Genomic DNA, 6,002 nt, shown 5'->3' on the forward strand with positions numbered 1-6,002 from the left:
GCAGATTAGTTTCTTCTGACTATCCCCAGAACTAGACGGGAAAACAGAGGTGACCGAGCTTTTGTGGTCCTCGATTTGTTTTGACTGGTCCTTTTGTTTGAAGCTACCTTTTCTCCCTGTGAAATACAGCAGCTGGACCTTTAGCTAGCAACACACTGTTAGACAAACTGCATACAAACATTTGGTGCGTTTCAAATTTTTGTTGAGCTGATAAAAATGCTGCATTTGAAATTAGCTGCCACTTAAAAACTATTACTCCACGTATGCTCGCTCATCTTGTGTGTGGCTAGATGCTGAAGTACTGTGACAGCAACGTATGAGCGCTGCAGTCATTCCAGCGTTGTGCCAAAATAAAAAACACTGGCCCACTTTGACCCCTGACTATGGCCCACAGTTTTCTTTCTTTCATTTTCATGTGTCATACCCTGGTGATTAACACACCATCTGGATTGCCGTTCATGTGTTACTGTTTAAGCTGTGATGAACTAACTCCTCTCAAAGGCCTTAAACCAAAAGTAACACATCTGTTTGGAAATGTAAGGAGTATAAAGTACAGATTATTATTTTTAATGTAGGGAGTAAATGTTAAAAAACAACAACCTTAGTTTACAAACAGACTCTTCACTGAACCAAGCTTGCAACTATTACACTGGATTTAAATTATATGAAACAGGGGAAAGAAATATAAGAAAGTATAGACCTGGTAAACATGTATTACTATTCTGAGTGTGTTAGCATGCTAGCATTAATATTTGTGTAAAGCAGGGTGGATGGGCATGATTTTAGTGTGTTTGAACAGTCATTCATTATTTTTAACACCAGGTTGGATGTAATGTGTTACTGTTACCAGTAGGTGGTGATAAGAGACCTTTAGGTGTTTGGTGCCACACTCCACCTTCAGGTTTAAAATTAGTGTTAATGGAGGGACTTTGAAGGTTCAGTTTGTTCAGCGACTGCATTTCACTCATTTCCTGTGTTTGTATCTCTGTCGCTGCAGGACCAACATGGACCGAGAAGTCAGCGCTCTCAGGAGGCCGACAAACCTCACAGAAGAAAGAGAGAGAAAAACTACAGCTGTGACGAGTGTGGGAAGGATTTTTCTCGCAAAGCTTCACTAACAATGCATCAAGTCATCCACACTGGAGAGAGACCGTTCAGCTGTGACTTGTGTGGAAAGTCTTTTCCCTGGGATAGTTGCCTAAGAAAACACCAACTCGTCCACAGTGGAGTGAAAGCGTACAGCTGTGATCAGTGTGACAGAGCTTTTGATCGCAGTTGCAGCTTACAGAGGCAACTCTGGAACTAAGACATATAGCTGTGACATTTGTGGAAAAACTTGGCGAGACAGCCGAAATAGACACCTACGCATTCACACCAGACATGTTGTGTACTGGTGTGATCAGTGTGGCAAACAGTTTATAACAGATGTACAGTTACAAAGCCACATGTTTACCCATGCTGAGGAGAAACCTTATAAATGTGACCTGTGTGAGAAGACTTTTAAAGCTCCACGTTACCTGAGACGACACCAACAGATCCACACCAGAAAGAGACTCTACAAGTGCAGTTACTGTGACGTATGTATGTTTATTTTTATCTTATAATTTTAGCCTGACTGTTTGGGAAAACTCAGCTCATTAAGTTGTGTTAACATGTTGGAAATTCTACTGGACGGAAAAGCAGCTCTGAGTGATTATTCAGATTTTAATTTCATTTATGGTTTTTGCTTACACAGTCATGAAAAACTAAAATTGCTGTAATGTAATCCTCAGGGAGTTTCGTGGTATATCATGGTTTTGTTGTTATTTCAGCATAAATGACCTTTGGTTTACAGCGGCTCATTCCTCTGTCAGGTGTACGTGGAATACAATAAAACACAAAATAAGTACAAAACCAAACCATTCAGTAATCTTCTCTTATGTTAACAAAGTTGTATCGTTACATATTGGCGTTGTAGTACTTTAGCTGTAGTATCTCTGCTTCCTTGTAGCTCAAGTACTTTTAGACATCAGTGTTAAAATACTCATTTAATATTATCATTGCAGTGTCATGGGGGTAGTAGTGTTTTTTCTTGTGTCCCAATCAGCTGAGTACTGTAACTGCACAGTTGCAGTGTTTCGAATGCAGTATTAAATTAATATTATTGGAGTGTTACATTAGTAGTTTAGCACTGTGTTGGTACCCTGAAAATATTAGCATGGTGTAACATTAAATAAGTATTACTGTAGCATTATGGTGGTAGTATTGTAGTTATCGTATCCCTGTGAACTGAGAAAGTAATTGGAGTAAAAAGTAATTGGACGTTGGCAGAGATGCTCTTTATTTCAGGCGACGTTCACGATACAAATGTTCAAGGACTGACTTCCACTGTCTTTGTGTCTTTGTTTAGAAGCAGAGCGGTGCAGATGGGTCCAGTTCTCAACCCTGTCATCGCTGTGGTGGTGGGAAAACTTTTGTTGTGACCTTTGTGGAAAATCTTTCAGTCATGCAAAGAGCCTAAAAATACATCAACGTAGACACACTGGAGACAAACTGAAATACTGCAAAGAATGTAGGACAAGCTTCCCCAGATCACATGAGTTAAAACACCATGAAGTCATTCACAGTGGGGTTAAAAAGCACCTCTGTGATCAGTGTGGGTCATCGTTCACCACTGCAGGTGAGCTTAAAACACAAACGAGTCCACACAGGAGAGAAACCATACAAGTGCACACACGGTCACACTCACACAGCTGTGACCGGTGTGACAAGACTTTCAGGAATCTCAGTTCATACTCCGAACACAAACGATCCCACACTGCAGATAAACTGTTTCACTGCTACAAATGTGCAAAAACGTTCACTTCACTATCTGTTCTGTGCAAACATCAGCGTGATCACGGTGAATCTGGTGTCAGGGTCAGACTTAAAACTGTTGAGATCAGGCTCCACAGAGTTCAGCTGGAACCTCACGTAAAGAACTGATGAGGCTGCTGTAAATATAAATGTTCCTGCAGTTACATCTTAAGCTTTCTAAACTCTTCTACTTTAGTGCTCTTATCGAGTGGTTAGCTTTTTTTGTTTTTTGTTGGAAGAAGAAAGCTTGTTATGTAATCAAGTTTTTATTGAATGCATTTTGATCCATGTGTTCTGTAGGTGTTCTTTGTTCAGGCTGTCTGTGTTATGAAACTTTGCAACGGTTAAATAAAAAATGAAAATGTTAAATAAAGAAATGGTTTAATGACAGCTTGAGCCATGATGTCATTTCCTGTATTTCAGAGTAAAGACTCGAGGGATGAATGGAAACATGTTTACAGTCAGAGTCAGATTAACTGTTTTCAGTGACCCAGATGGAGGTTTATCGGAGGACACTTGGCTTTCCTTCCCTCACACTGAACAGGGTTCCTACAGCTTATTACAAACTCTGATCTTAAATTTAAGAAAAATAAGATCTTTAAAATCTTGTATTTCTTTTTATCAAACTTGCTGTAGGTGTTAAAACTTCTGATTTTTTTTTTTTGATTTTTTTTTTTAGGGAAAATAATCTTTTATAGTTGTGGTTTCATTTGCTCAGAGTTTATCAGCGTTTCCTGATACAAGGCAGGATGGATCCATGCTTTTGTGTTTTTTAAGACAAATTCTGAAGCTAAAATCTGAATGTTACAGAGATTGAGACCCATCAGATCAGGCAACATTTTCAATCTTCTGTTGTCCACAAAAGGGGACAACAGAAGATAACTGTGGAAGGAGAACGAACTGGGAGATCTCAGGTCCAGTTTACCTCCTGGGTACGTCAAGCTCTTCCTCTGTTAATCGTTCCAAACACGGAAAGCTTTTAGGAACATTTAAAGTTTGTTTGGTTTTTAAGTAAATTTTGTGGAAGCCTCAGTCTGAGATGATGGTTACAGAAACTGTGCAAGGATGACGTTTCGTACTTATTTGATATAGAGAAGTGAGTCACCAGAGAATGGACACATGTTAGACATGCTGGAGATGGTTTTTGTGTCACAAAAGACTTCAAAAAATATTCAGACTCACAGACATAATAATGATCAGAAGAGCATAACAAGCATACGGATGCAACGCCCACTTTTTCTCCATTTCATGCATGAGAGCAGATTTTAAGAGAAATGCATTGTCAAAGCTGTCGTCAAAGACTACTACGGTAGCAACCGAGCCAGCTAACACACCTGGTCAGGAAACCTGAAAGTACTAAGTGCTGGTTAGTACTTTCAAAATAAGAGTGTGGGGATTGTCTAATAATAATAATAATAATGGATTGGATTTATATAGCGCTTTTCAAGGCACCCAAAGCGCTTTACAATGCCACTATTCATTCACTCTCGCATTCACACACTGGTGGAGGCAGCTACAGTTGTAGCCACAGCTGCCCTGGGGCAGACTGACAGAAGCGCGGCTGCCATACCGCGCCATCGGCCCCTCTGGCCAACACCAGTAGGCGGTAGGGTAAAATGTCTTGCCCAAGGACACAACGACCAGGACAGACAGACAGAATCAATTGTGAGCGCTCGTGTCGCCTCAGATGGATAAATAGAAATAAGTCAGTAGGTAGATGCCTGACCTTACTTGTATTATCCACATGTCTTGATGCATGGAAAGGCACCTAAAGAAAGCTCCAGCCGATCCAGGAGAGAAGGACAACCGCTGCCCAAGCGAAAACCTGTAGTGATCCCATATGTGTCAGGAGTATCGGAACAGTTGAGACGCATTTTTTCGAAACACCTTCACAATTTTGTCATTTTATTTCAACACTATTCAATAACTTTTACCCCAGCACTACTTGGTCACTTAAATACTACATAATGTTCAAAGTCTAGAGTCTGGTTACCATAACAATTGAATGGATCTACAATAGCTACCATCCTCCTAACCTTATTCTGGTGCAGGGAAATAACCCTGAAGTGATAGGTTACAAGGCAGGACAACTCACAAGTCTATCACAAACCACCATTTGCACTTACATTCACGGGTAATTTAGAATCACCAATTAACCTAACTCTAACAACTGCTTGACTTTTAACTGTGGGAAGAAACCAGAATACCCAGAGAGAACCCAGTGCAAACTAGCCAGATTGTGGATTTGAACCCAGGACCTTCTTAATGTGAAGCAACAGCACTAACTACCATGCCACCAATCCAGACTTAACGAAAGCTATGATTTCAAGGCTTGATGCAGAATTCTTTTGTACATTTTTGCCCTTGACAGGTTAAACCACAATAAATAGCAATAGCATACATGTCGTGTGTGTGTAGTTGTCTGCCTCTTATAACTCCAGTGATTTTCCTGCAGTTTGACATCTCGTGCGATCTTGTGAATTTCATGAGTTCAGCAACTAACCACTCTTACTAGATTGTATCATGTCATCTCAACAAGAACAAATTAAGTTGTTGAATTTCGTACAGATTCTTCATGATTTAATTACATTCATAGAAACATGAAATTATTGTGTTTAAATTACAAGTTAGACTTTTTTAATGCAACAACCACCCAATTTACTTAGAGGCGGTTGCTCGATTTGACTGAGATGGATGCCTTCCTGAAACCACGATCCAAAGCGTGCGAGACTGAAATCCCGTGCGGTGTCGCAGTAAATTATTGACTTACTTCACTCGAACATGATATGAACAATTGAATCTAGCCTCTCTGCATATCATGTAGTTTCTACACTATATAGTTACACTTAACTTTAAAGCATGAGGCACTTATGTTAAATACACGCAAGATGCTTACGTAAATCCAAGAGTTGGCCAATCCCTTTTTTTCAGTGCAGAGCGACGTTTCGCTGTACAGGAGAAGGACCGTCTGTTAAATCATATTTCACTAGAAAAAATGTCAGCTTCCTTTAAGCAGCAAACGACTGAATTCAACAAAAAATGGTTGGTTATAAATTAACACATTTCTATTATTTATAACTAACCACCCCTAATGCTAGGGACTGTTGATGTTCCTATGGTTCATTACACACACACACACACACACGTTTTGTGTATTGTAGTAAGAT

The sequence above is a fragment of the Astatotilapia calliptera genome, chromosome 8 (genome assembly GCF_900246225.1).
Source record: "Astatotilapia calliptera chromosome 8, fAstCal1.2, whole genome shotgun sequence".
NCBI lineage: Eukaryota > Metazoa > Chordata > Actinopteri > Cichliformes > Cichlidae > Astatotilapia > Astatotilapia calliptera.